Source organism: Ptychodera flava, chromosome 11 (genome assembly GCF_041260155.1).
Source record: "Ptychodera flava strain L36383 chromosome 11, AS_Pfla_20210202, whole genome shotgun sequence".
Classification (NCBI taxonomy): domain Eukaryota; kingdom Metazoa; phylum Hemichordata; class Enteropneusta; family Ptychoderidae; genus Ptychodera; species Ptychodera flava.
The window spans coordinates 16,824,310-16,838,170 of record NC_091938.1 but is presented as its reverse complement, the minus strand read 5'-3'; positions in this window follow the sequence as shown (position 1 = coordinate 16,838,170).

The window sequence follows — 13,861 nt, the reverse complement described above, 5'->3', positions numbered from 1 at the left end:
CATAATTCATTTGCTTGAAGAGCAGTGCAAGACGTGTAGACAGGAAAATACCTTTACCATACGATTAAAAATATGAAATACAACAACTAAAGTGCACATGTCCAAAGACAAGAAGAAAAGGTGATGATAATGATGATGATCATGATCATGAGCGACGACGAACACCATCATCATCCGATCAATATAATCACCATCATTATCACAATCATAATCATCATCATTATCATCATTAAAACATAAACTACAAAAACAAAAACAACAACAACAACCAAACGAACGTTATTTCATACTTTAGAAAGAAGGAAAGAAAGAAAGAAAGCAGTTAACTTTGACTGACAATGCAAATAATACGACGGGCTTCGAGTCAGATAAAAACGCGATAAACATGTACTTTAACTGGTCTTGTAAACCCGAATAAATTCTATTGCCAGTATTGGAGTAAGATGACATTTCCCCTTTCTCGCGTGGTACAGATACATGCATGTGACGCTGTTTCCCTAAATTGGATCAAAAGCTAAATGCACAGTGGCGCCTGATTTTCATTTTGTGATTATGAAGGAGAATGCTTTCAAGTGTCCTCGGTCTGCGCATGTGTGGTACGAAATGGACTCCATACTGGCAAAGGGAGATAAATTCGCGGCGCTGGTTGCATACTCGTGTGTTTATATACGAACTCGAGATAATTGTATCATTCAATGTAACTTGTTCGGAAACCACTTTTTCATTTGTTTTTGTAATACTCTTTCAGCTCTTGAGCGATCAGAAATTATGCAGCGAGCCAACACGTACTCTTTAATAGCTTTGTACACCCGGGAATGTGAAAAATTAATATTTAATGGTTGACTACAGTTACTAGGCAACCGATATTGGAAGACAAAGTCTGCAAGATAGATATTTATGATGTATGGTGTATTATGTTTTTTATGGTAAAAGGAAATGAAACGAGTGTTGACCGCAGTCATCTACCAGGACTGTTCAATATAGGTTGGAAGAAATCATCGTCTACTAAGATTATTGTCGCCCATACATTCCGACGTTTGTCGAAGTTGAATAGGAGTTTTTTCCGTAGATCCGGTGTTAAGGTCAAGTTGTCTCACTTTCCAGAAACGGCCCGGAACAGTCATGTCTTGGGAAACATTGCATGTTTTCCGCACTTGGTACATACTAGCGAACATCCTGGCCCTCTCGAATGGTGAGTATAGGGTCGTGTCTTTCATTGTCGTGTAAACTCACAGGGTACAGGGGAAAGTCCCCTGGGGTGGGGCGGAAGGTGTTGTTTGTGCAACGGTTTACCTCATTTGATTTTATCAATTTTGACTGTGATATTTCAAATAAAGAGTTCAACTCTACACCGTCTGACTGCTTTATTATTACCGACAAGTCCTTATCTCCTCTCCAACTTGTGTATACACCACTGTAATTGCTCCGAAAACATTGCCAACTTGCTAATCCGCTGTCCGTATCAGCGGATTAAGTGATTGAGTCAACACCACAGCCGTCCCGCACGTATTAAAATTATTTCACTACGTGTGGGACGGCTGTGGTGTTGACTTAACAAGCTAATCCGCTGATACGCTCAGTCATTAACAAGTTGGCAATGTTTGCGCAGCAATTAGAGTGGTATGTGCACTGGTTGAAGAGGAGATAAGGAATTGTAGGTATTGGAAACACAGTCAGACAGTTTGGAGTCGAAAGCAAGTTGGCAATGTTTTCGGAGCAATTACAGTGGTGTATACACAAGTTGGAGAGGAGATAAGGACTTGTCGGTAATAATAAAGCAGTCAGACGGTGTAGAGTTGAACACTTTATTTGAAATATCACAGTCAAAATTGATAAAATCAAATAAGGTAAACCGTTGCACAAAAACTACCTTCCTCCCCAACCCAGGGGACTTTCCCCTGTACCCTGTGGTAAACTCCGGAAGAGCTGGTGAATCGCGTTTAACTTTGGTCAATGTTTCAGGACGCTTTTTTCCCCCATTTTCACTGAGAATGTCTACTAGCGTACATTTTTTTCGAAATAACAAAGATACACTCAGAAAGAATGTAAGTATTTCTAAAGTACAATCAGCTCAGCAACAAATTATTTTCTGACGATAGTATGAGGTTATCACCGAAACACGGCAAAGGATGCACGAGGACATTGGCGCAGCGTATCGCAGAAGGGTATGCGTGGCGAAAATGTCTCTTTGCGGTATTTTCGTAATGGCCGTATTGCAAAAACATCTTACATTCTTGACTGCAGCGTCAAATGGGACCAGAATTGGCCGTTTCAATGCAAGTTCAACATTTTTCCTTCTGATTCATGCACTCTGGATAGCCTGTGAATTACACGTACAGAGCGCCAGACGTAATACATTCTGGCGTATCGTTCAATATGGGTCCTTGAAACCGTTCAACAGCCAACGCGGCTGTGCACATGGGGTCTATAGTGGGGACGCCTGGAAACAGTAATAGAGAGGTTCGGCTACACGTTTTACGCGAACGTGAACGCGTAACGTCACGAATTTCTGCGATGATGCAGATGATGTCATCGACTTGTGCGGACGTTCTTCACGTACACGGAGCCGGCGTCGCGTATTTACGTGGAGACAGCTGTTTTCACGTAATTTGTAAACGTGTAAATTTATTCTCATCTTTAGGTATCAAAACATGGTAAAAACTGTGAATCATTCATGCAGTTGTTTATAGTTGGATATATGATAGTGACATCCTCAAAGATATATATGTATTTTCGTTATTTTTATGTGAAATTTCTTCGTCGATTCGCGGCATACCTGGTAACCATTGAGCTATCCCTGTGATGCGGAAACAGACTACGCGGACCCAAGCCGGGCCGAATCATTTCTTGCGCGTGCCACAAGAACGGTTGGCGTAATGCGTAGCCAAACGGACTTTTGCACGCGAACGTGTACGCAAACGCCAACGTGGATTCTACGCGCTCATGTTCACCTAAAACGTGTAGCCGAACCTCTCTAATGTTGCCGAACGCACGCGGGCGTTCCGCATGGCAAAGTTCTATTATTCTCGTTAGCAGATGTATAAGGTCAATGACAAGTTTTCGCAAAACAAAAAACATTGAACTGGACTTTTTCCAGCTGTTTGCTTATTACCAGGAATTATAACGTTGTCAAACTGGCGATCGTCTCAGACAAATAACGAAATATCGATGGAGTGAAATTTTTCTGTTACTCAATAAGTCAGAAAACATTCAGAAAACATTTCACATGTTATAGGGCGTTGGCAGTTGGCACTTTCGCGAGTAGCGAAATGAATGTACTCAGTGATACTGCTATTTGATCGTTCAACTGTAAAATATTTTCCGAGTGTGGTTATTAGAGCAAAATGCTTCAGAGCGTTTCTTTTCTTACTGTAATTCTCCGTGCTTGAAGACACCTAAATTGCACCGTCAAAAGTCTAACTTCGCGTTTGATTACTGCAAAATCGTAAGTTTGTTTATTTGCTTGTTTGTTTTAATTGAGAAACAAAGAAAAAATTGGTTGTTATACTAGGGAACATTGAAATCTGACAGTACATGAAATTATTCATCAATTATATATCGGCGGTCGTTAACACCTATTCCACACGAAGTATGTTATTCATGCGTTTGGCGATCATTAATTGTGATAGTTTGACCGTAAATTATTTATCGTATGTCATTGTAGTATGCGTCTCGAAGCTGAAACTTTTGCTCAAACTTTCTTTAATGAAATTTTCAACCATTCTCTCGCTTAATCACGAATCCTGCGAAGTTTGGCACTTGAGGAACAAATTACCGAACATTTAGTACCGATATTGAAATTCAAAATGGCTGCCGCCTTGTGTTAAACTCTTTTGGGGGAAAATTAAAAGTTTCGATTTCCGAAAAACAATGAAGTTTTTTCTTACTCCAAGAGCTTTAAAAACGAACCGCCCACCCATAGGTTGTTGATCAGAGCAGGCTTGTAAGTTCGTATATGAGTCCTCGGCCAAATTCGTAATATTCCGCGGTAAAATAGACAAGTTAAATGCCAAGGCATAATCAGTATTAAAGGGGAACAGATCCATGAAGTTCAAAGCTCTCAATTGAGGTTGACCTTGATAACAAACTTACATGGAAAGAACATACAAATAAAGTAAATAAAACAGTTAGATCGAGGACCGGTATATTACAAAGCTGAAGCACATTGTCCCCCAGCCAACATGTTATTCGTTAGAATTTTTGGGGAACACTTATCACTTACCTTAAGCCAGTAAATCTCACCCTGAAACGAATAATACCTACTCTAGACTTACAAACTCCCGGGAACGACATATTTGAGCACACTCCACCATTGTTTCATTGGTTGGCAATGCTTGATATGGAATTTATTTTAAATAGCCAGGCTACATATGGTGTCCAATCCATGCCAAAATTACTACTTTGATTTTACAACACAACATGCCATTCCGAATTCTATTTGACAATTCAACATGCTATTTCACAACTCAACATGCTATTTGACAACACATCATGGACTTCCAAATCCTATTTTACAACTCAACATGCTCTTCCCAATTTCATTTGACAACACATCATGGACTTCCAAATCCTATTTTACAACTCAACATGCTCTTCCCAATTTCATTTGACAACACATCATGGACTTCCAAATCCTATTTTACAACTCAACATGCTCTTCCCAATTTCATTTGACAACACATCATGGACTTCCAAATCCTATTTTACAACTCAACATGCTCTTCCCAATTTCATTTGACAACACATCATGGACTTCCAAATCCTATTTTACAACTCAACATGCTCTTCCCAATTTCATTTGACAACACATCATGGACTTCCAAATCCTATTTTACAACTCAACATGCTCTTCATTTGACAATTCAACATGCTATTTCACAACTCAACATGCTATTTGACAACACATCATGGACTTCCAAATCCTATTTTACAACTCAACATGCTCTTCCCAATTTCATTTGACAACACATCATGGACTTCCAAATCCTATTTTACAACTCAACATGCCTTCCCAATTTCATTTGACAATTCAACATGCTATTTCACAACTCAACATGCTATTTGACAACATCATGGACTTCCAAATCCTATTTTACAACTCAACATCCCTTTCTAAAGCTAGCTCTGCGGAGCAGGGCAGTGTTACTGGCTATCGAACAAGATTCAAAATGGCGGACGCGAAATGGTCCCCTCGCACAGAGAGAGAAATGCGAACTTTGCACAAGTCTAAAAACGCAGCTTAGTACATTGTGTATCTAAACAAAATGAGCGTGCTCGAAAACTAGGATCGATCACGATTATAAATTAAAAATTGCCTGTTTTTGGAAAAGAAACTGCGCGCTGCAATCAGCAGTTTTGTCTATTGTGCACCGTGCGTGGGAGGCTTATCGTGAAAGACCGAGATTTACTATATGGCGCATCTGATATGGTCCCATCGCATAGAGAGATGAAAATAGGCTTTGTCTAAGTTCAAAAGCACAGCTTAGCTCATCGTGCATCTAGACAAGTTGAGCGTGCTCAAAATAGGAGATCGATCACGATTTTGGGTGAAAAAAACAATTGTTTTCGGTGGAGAAACTGCGTGTTGCAACCAGTGGTTGGTTTTGCCTATGGCGGTCAGCAGGGCTGTGGTGGGAGGCCTTTAGCCGGCAAGGGTGGACCATTGGGGAGTGGAAAATTTTCGAAAAAAAAATTCCCACAAATTTCAATAAAAATAATCAGCCAAAGAAACTTGAGAAAAACAGATGACGCACTTAGGTAAAAGGAAAAAAAATCCGTCAAAATTCTGAAACATTTTTATTTTAGTCTGCATCAGATATACTATGATTCTTTGGCCAAGAAAGGGGGGGGAGGGGAGATCTGAAGGGTATAATCGTGGCCAGTAAATGAAGTAACTTTTTTATTTTATAACTTTTTGTTTTGTTCATCATATGTTTTTCTTTCACTGAAGTTTGGCATCGTAAAGTAATTCGAGATATAAGATGATATAAAAATCATATCTATGATTCTTTGGCCAAGAAAGGGGGGGGAAGGGGAGATCTGAAGGGTATAATCGTGGCCAGTAAATGAAGTAACTTTTTTATTTTATAACTTTTTGTTTTGTTCATCATATGTTTTTCTTTCACTGAAGTTTGGCATCGTAAAGTAATTCGAGATATAAGATAATATAAAAATCATATCTGTGATATCGATTGTTAACAACTGTATTGTGGGTCTTTACACTATGATTAATTAACAAGAATTCAACAATTCAGGCAGCTTGCATCGGTACATAAAATGGGAAATATTCACCAACCATATGACAAACAATCACTTTCTTTGTATTTCACTATTCAACGAAACTGATTTCCATTGTAATGTTTAAACTTTATTTTACAATTAAACATTACAAATCCGTATTTTTCTTTTCAAAATTTCATTTGTACACTTGTCTTGACGGTTTCGCTTTTCTTTCTAATTCCACATAATATCCCTCGTCATATACACAGGCTTGCAATTGAGATATTTCATACTCAGCTTGCTGGAGATGGTCACTACATCATCATTTATGATACCATGACCAGTGCCGTTCAGAACAACAACAAGCCGGAGCAGTGTTACCATTCTTCGGTGTAGCCCATCATACTCATGATCGGTACTTTCTAACTCTCTTTCCAATAGCTGTATTTTCTCTGTGATGGTCTGCCTGATGAAGGCTGTGTTACGTGAACGATTCATTTCAATGATTATCATAAGTAGCGAGCAGCCATGACAACTGACAACTAAGCCTCAGCAAGCGGAGATGTAAAATACAAGGCCGAGTCTATTGACACCCGGGTGTCAATAGCCATATAGAACTTCTCCTGGCTATTGACACCCGGGTGTCAATAGCCATATAGAACTTCTCCTGGCTATTGACACCCGGGTGTCAATAGCCAACCGGCCCTCTATTTGGCTATTGACACCCCTTCCGTTTTTTCGCCAGTCGGCCTCCAAATTCAACCAAACTTAGCTTAGTTATTCTAAACAACATATATTCTCAATAGAAATCCAAAAACATTCCTTCGAAAAAGCTTCTTTCGTCGTCATTTTGTGGTCCTACAGTGCTACTGCAGGCGGCCTATACCAATGGGTGTCAATAGCCAACCGGCACTCTATTTGGCTATTGACACCCCTCCCGTCTTTTCGCCAGTCGGCCTCCAAATTCAACCAAACTTAGCTTAGTTATTCTAAACAACATATATTCTCAATAGAAATCCAAAAACATTCCTTCGAAAAAGCTTCTTTCGTCGTCATTTTGTGGTCTTACAGTGCTACTGCAGGCGGCCTATACCAATGGGTGTCAATAGCCAACCGGCACTCTATTTGGCTATTGACACCCCTCCCGTCTTTTCACCAGTCGGCCTCCAAATTCAACCAAACTTAGCTTAGTTATTCTAAACAACATATATTCTCAATAGAAATCCAAAAACATTCCTTCGAAATTCCGCCTAAACACCGACAAGCACCGACAAGCACCGACAAGGACCGTCAAGTGACCGACAAGTTGGATGAAAACCCCTTTTTCGATGATTGGGCTTTATAACGTCATTTTCTACTATTAAGTGAATATGAACACAATTGACCAAATGGTAACGAAAAAACAGGGCGACATGACGGCAGTAACCGTGTGGCAGACAAGGAAACCCTACCCGGAAGTAGTAGACGCCATCTTGTATGGGATCGTTTGATTTTTCCTCGAAGGGTAATCTATCCACTATCTTTTGTGGTTTCACATCTTAATGTAACAATGGATTGGGTTTGAGGCCTTCTTTATCACTCAACTGTATTATCGAAGAATGCAATAAACTGAACAATAACATATAATAGTGATCTAGCAATAAAGAGATCTAAAGCTATGACAACTAAGAGATAAAAGTGGTGGACCGACAAGTTGAATGAAAACGATTTGTTTTCGACGTTTCACCTGTTAAACGCCTATTTGTACTATCTCTTTGAGTATCAAAAGATTCGCAAGAACAGTTTCGAAAATAAAAGTATTAAATTCCTGTCGTCATTGTGTCGATGGACGCATTCAGTTCACTTTCAACTTTAGAAATGAAGTCAAAGAAGGACCGACAAGTGACCTAAAAGTCACGGAAAAGTTAAAGATAAAAACGATTTTTTTTCGATCTTTCGACATTTAAACACCACTTTCTACTTTGTACTATCTTGGTGAATATGCACAGTTTTGAAAAAAAAAACAGTTTCAAATCGAAATAGAGCGACAAAGAGATCTGTCAAAGCTGCAACAACTATACAAACAAAGACAGTCACCGACAAGTGACCCAAAAGTTACGGAAAAGTTAAAATAAAAAAACGACTTTATTTTTCGATCGTTCGCCTTTTAAACTGCACTTTCTACTTTAGAAATGAAGTCAAGAACCGAAGTGACACGATTTTAGTTTTTTTTTCGATATTAATTAAAGTTCCTTTTTAAAGTTCCTTTTTTCTCCGGGCTAGTTTGATAAAAGCAATTCCATAAATTCACAACTTTGCTGTCTGATGACGCGCTAATTTCCAACCTATTCAGCGGCAAGGCATTGATCATGGTGAGCGATTAATTTACGCCACCTTTCATTTCACAAAAATTATAATTAAAAATTTGTGAACGAGGTTTACTTGTCGTCATTGTCTATATAATGGACGCATTTAGTTCACTTTCAACTTTAGAGATGAAGTCAAGAAAGGACCGACAAGTGACCAAAGACTCATCGACAAATTAAAATGAAAAACGATTTTTCGAACTTTCGCCATTCAAACACTACTTTCTACTTTCTACTATCTTTGTAAATATATACAGTTTCGAAATAAAAGAACAGTTTAAAAACAAAATACAGCGACAAAGAGATCTGAAGCTACGACAACTAAAAGTATAAAGAAAGAAACCGACAAGTGACCCAAAAGTCATTGACAAGTTAAAAAATTTTTTTGGTTTCCAGCATATGTGACACCTTGCTTCAAGATATATACGATTTCATTGTCGGCCAATATTTTGTACAGTTTCTTCGTTCTGTTCAGTCGATTGTGTTAATATTCACCAAATAGTAGAAAATGACATTTTAAAGCCCAAACATCGAAAAAGAATGATAATTATCCACCTTATCGATCACTTGTTGGTCCTTATTAGTATGGCCAATAGACCTACTTCAATACGCGATTTACTTGTCGGCCAATATTTCGTTCAGTTTCGTCAATTCAGTTCAGTCAGTTGAGTAAATATTCACAAAAAAAGTAGAAAATGACATTTTAAAACCAAAACATCGAAAAAGAATGGTTTTAATTCAACTTGTCAGCAACTTGTCGGTCCTTAATAGCAAGGCCAATAGAACTGCTTCAATACACGATTTACTTGTTGGCCGATATTTCGTTCTCCTTTTTCAATGCCATTGTCAATCGCGTTTATATTCACCAAAATAGTAGAAAATGACATTTTAAAACCAAAACATCGAAAAAGAATGGTTTTAATGTTTAATTCAACTTGTCGGTCACATGTCGGTCCTTCTCGGTCTATTGTCGGTCCTTGTCGGTGTTTAGTATGTCCGCATGTGTTCAAAGGTTCCGCAACTCGGGTCAAATGTTGTTCGACAAGCTTCGCCCGCTGAAAAAAATTATTGACCCCGAGCTGTTGATATGATTCTACAACATTACACAGTTACTTTACCTTATTAAAGCTGTAGGCCTACCCACTACAGCAAAAAAGTGGGCATCAACTTGTCTGAAACAAGAAATGAACAACGTAACTTAGCTCGGTTCTGAAGGTATTCGAGTAGGGTCGCGGGTCGAGGGGTGTCAATAGCCATATAGGGCAGCTTCTGGCTATTGACACCCGGGTGTCAATAGACACTCCGTTCATTATGATTATGATACAAATATGGGGCCAGACAAGGGTCAAAGCTCTGTTGGAACGGACTTCGCGAGAAAGACTTGTGGATAACAACCGATAGAGGTCGCTGTAATGTCGCTATCCGTATTCTTCTGCACTATTGCATTTCACACGCACGGTATTCAACCGTCAAGACAAGTGTACAAATGAAATTTTGAAAAGAAAAATACGGATTTGTAATGTTTAATTGTAAAATAAAGTTTAAACATTACAATGGAAATCAGTTTCGTTGAATAGTGAAATACAAAGAAAGTGATTGTTTGTCATATGGTTGGTGAATATTTCCCATTTTATGTACCGATGCAAGCTGCCTGAATTGTTGAATTCTTGTTAATTAATCATAGTGTAAAGACCCACAATACAGTTGTTAACAATCGATATCACAGATATGATTTTTATATTATCTTATATCTCGAATTACTTTACGATGCCAAACTTCAGTGAAAGAAAAACATATGATGAACAAAACAAAAAGTTATAAAATAAAAAAGTTACTTCATTTACTGGCCACGATTATACCCTTCAGATCTCCCCTCCCCCCCCCCCTTTCTTGGCCAAAGAATCATAGTATATCTGATGCAGACTAAATAAAAATGTTTCAGAATTTTGACGGATTTTTTTTTCCTTTTACCTAAGTGCGTCATCTGTTTTTCTCAAGTTTCTTTGGCTGATTATTTTTATTGAAATTTGTGGGGAATTTTTTTTCGAAAATTTTCCACTCCCCAATGGTCCACCCCTTGCCGGCTAAAGGCCTCCCACCACAGCCCTGCTGACCGCCATAGGCAAAACCAACCACTGTTGCAACACGCAGTTTCTCCACCGAAAACAATCGGTTTTTTTCACCCAAAATCGTGATCGATCTCCTATTTTGAGCACGCTCAACTTGTCTAGATGCACGATGAGCTAAGCTGTGCTTTTGAACTTAGACAAAGCCTATTTTCATCTCTCTATGCGATGGGACCATATCAGATGCGCCATATAGTAAATCTCGGTCTTTCACGATAAGCCTCCCACGCACGGTGCACAATAGACAAAACTGCTGATTGCAGCGCGCAGTTTCTTTTCCAAAAACAGGCAATTTTTAATTTATAATCGTGATCGATCCTAGTTTTCGAGCACGCTCATTTTGTTTAGATACACAATGTACTAAGCTGCGTTTTTAGACTTGTGCAAAGTTCGCATTTCTCTCTCTGTGCGAGGGGACCATTTCGCGTCCGCCATTTTGAATCTTGTTCGATAGCCAGTAACACTGCCCTGCTCCGCAGAGCTAGCTTTAGAATGGGATGTTTGAGTTGTAAAATAGGATTTGGAAGTCCATGATGTGTTGTCAAATAGCATGTTGAGTTGTGAAATAGCATGTTGAATTGTCAAATGAATTGGGAAGAGCATGTTGAGTTGTAAAATAGGATTTGGAAGTCCATGATGTGTTGTCAAATGAAATTGGGAAGAGCATGTTGAGTTGTAAAATAGGATTTGGAAGTCCATGATGTGTTGTCAAATAGCATGTTGAGTTGTGAAATAGCATGTTGAATTGTCAAATGAAGAGCATGTTGAGTTGTAAAATAGGATTTGGAAGTCCATGATGTGTTGTCAAATGAAATTGGGAAGAGCATGTTGAGTTGTAAAATAGGATTTGGAAGTCCATGATGTGTTGTCAAATGAAATTGGGAAGAGCATGTTGAGTTGTAAAATAGGATTTGGAAGTCCATGATGTGTTGTCAAATAGCATGTTGAGTTGTGAAATAGCATGTTGAATTGTCAAATGAAGAGCATGTTGAGTTGTAAAATAGGATTTGGAAGTCCATGATGTGTTGTCAAATGAAATTGGGAAGAGCATGTTGAGTTGTAAAATAGGATTTGGAAGTCCATGATGTGTTGTCAAATAGCATGTTGAGTTGTGAAATAGCATGTTGAATTGTAAAATAGAATTCGGAATGGCATGTTGTGTTGCAAAATCAAAGTAGTAATTTTGGCATGGATTGGACACCATAGTCTACATGTTCAAGACAGCGCTCTATGGCAAAATGATAAATTCAGCGATTGTGAATTGCAGGGGGACTGGACTCGGTTAGTACATGTGTACTATTTTTAGTCCTTACCCAATCTACTAATCCTTATAGCGTGTCTGTATTTTTCTGTGTTTTTTTTCTTTTCTGTTCATGTGTGAAATAAATATCCTTCCAGTTGTATCCTTAATTGTAATCGTTTGACCGTAAAGTATTTGTCCAATATTAAATTGACAGGGTGGGGGAACGATGAATACACGTCACACCCTGAATTCTCCGTAGGTGTGTTGCGAGTTTACATGTTATAAAACATTTGTCTCCTGAGAATCAAACCTGTCACGAATTGCGGACAACTTAATTGCAGATTCACGAGTCGAAATGTTCGTTCAACTGTTGCGCTATTGGTCGTGTTTTTCCGAGAAAACTGATGAACAATCAGTTATCACACCAATGAACAGAGTGGAGTTTTGAACGAAATAACCAATCGAGGGATAAACTTTATTGGCCTCAAGTCTTTGAGGACCGGTCTTGCCCACGTGCCTGCTGCCCAATCGACGTACTGCGGCGAGCGATTCGTGTTGTGAGCTAGGAACTTCCTTTATATATTTAAAAACAAGAAACTCGTCAACACAAAGACCGAACGGTGATTAAGATATCGCGCACAAACGTCACGTGGTTTCAACGGTACAACCTTGAAATACTGTTACAGCAAATTTGTGCTCGATAATCGAAATCCTGCTACTGAACGCAACGAAAGTTAGATTTCTTTCTGGTTTTCGCGCGATTTTTTTTCAAGACTGTTACGTCATATTTTCACTTTCAAGGATGAATTCAACAAAATAATCCCCGCTACAGTATTTCCGAACAAATGTCTAGCGTACAACAGTTTCAATGACGTTCAACAAAAATTGCGGAGTCAATCTGAAAACGGGCAGTTGTATTCCCCTTCATGTCCTTACTATGCTAGAGGGGAACTAGTGTTTGGTCACAGTAAAAGACAACTGTTGAGAAAATAGATAAAACAGAAGTTGATAAAAACAAAGTGATTAGGAAGTGAAAATTGTAAACAACAACTAACAAAAGCGAAAATCGCATGGTTGTTACTGTTCGTTGCTACACATCCAGCAGGTTTGGCAGTTGTAAAAGGTAATACCCACAGGACACTGACCGCATCAAAGTCTTAAACACCATACTGTTGGCTCATGCGGCAATTAGAGGCAGGGCCGTTTCTTAGGACAACCTCCGTGCATGTGCAAGCAGTAAATGTCCTGACTTTTAGGGGGAATTGTCACTCGATATTTTTTTTTCGGGACGGGGAGGGGGCCTGAAATCTGCCTGTTTTAAAACTACAATCCCTGTATTTGAACAAATACAGTGTGTAAGTATAGCTCTCTCACATTCATAGGCAATGGGTGTTCTGTTTTGTACCAACACGCACGAATCACTCATTGAAATTCAGCCGATGGTTGGGATTACAAAGTCCTTCACATAACAAAGCATGTCGTTCGATATGCTGCGAATTTTCTCGAAGTCGAAAGCCGAAGAAACCGTGGCAACACTCCCTGTGTGAATTTTCATCCCAAAGGTTAGGAAAATTAACCTGTTCACCCCAGTGCCCTGTAAACAGGTCCACAATCGCCACTGACAACAATGGATTTGGGAGAAACCATGGCGGTGAAAGGGTTAAAGGCTCAGACGGGACCAGCGGCTGCCCAGTCTAACAGAAGATGTCAGATAAACAAAGGCCTAAATGTGTATAGATCTGCTTTCGAAGTCATCGTCACACTTTACCAGCTACCATCGTTTGAATGTTGGCGGTAATGATTAACATGATATTCGGCTATTCACATGATCTTGTTTTGTTTTGTTTTGGGACACAACGTCAAGTTAATTCAATATTTCAGAGTAAAACAAATCACTTGCCCATTTACATCGGAATTATTAGATGTAA